We start from the raw sequence: 630 nt of genomic DNA, 5'->3' as shown, positions 1-630 counted from the left end.
CCCGTGCCGGGACCAAGGGGATCCTGCCCAGCCCACACGTCGTGCACAGCCAGCGCGTAAATAGGGGCAGGAGCGGGACCGCGCTCCCTCAGCGAGCCCGGCTCCCCGGGAGATGCTGGCCGGGAGGGAGCCCGATGGTGGTCACCGGGGCCAGAGCACTGGGGATGTGCCACGGCAGCGCTGAGCCCTGAGAAACTTCGCACCCCAGGGACGTGCGGCTCCGGGAGGCAGCGAGGCATTCGCCGAGCCCGAAACACAGCCCCGAAACACTGGAGCATCTCAGCCCCCTGATGCCGGACACCAGCCCCCACCCACCCCCCTGCACCCGGGTGCCAGGCAGCCCACGGCCGGCCGGAGCACAGGTACGCGGCAGCCTCAAGTGAGACGCGGCAGAGCTGGGCAGGGCGATGCTGCCCTTTAACTCCTTTCAAGCCCCACGGCTGGAATCGGGATCCTCCTTTGCGAGGTGCAAAGGGGCATCTGTGCATGCTTGGTAGAGCCCCCCCGCCAAGACAGCACAGGGGGAGACCGGGGAGGACCGCGGCACGTTTTCTCTGCATCTCGTTCGAGCCTGGCTGTGCTGCCGGGCTGCACAGAGGCGCCTGCCTGGAACAACGTCCCCGCGGGTGC

General features: G+C 69.0%; 1 protein-coding gene across 1 annotated transcript in view; it reads right to left on the bottom strand.

Annotated features, from left to right (window-relative positions):
- The window catches only part of RNF123 (ring finger protein 123), a 51,195-nt gene that overhangs the window by 2,201 nt on the left and 48,364 nt on the right, over positions 1–630 (bottom strand). The gene's annotated exons all lie outside the window — the stretch shown is intronic.

Source organism: Pygoscelis adeliae, unplaced genomic scaffold (assembly GCF_000699105.1).
Source record: "Pygoscelis adeliae isolate BGI_AS28 unplaced genomic scaffold, ASM69910v1 Scaffold689, whole genome shotgun sequence".
NCBI lineage: Eukaryota > Metazoa > Chordata > Aves > Sphenisciformes > Spheniscidae > Pygoscelis > Pygoscelis adeliae.
This window is presented reverse-complemented; position numbering and strand designations above follow the sequence as displayed.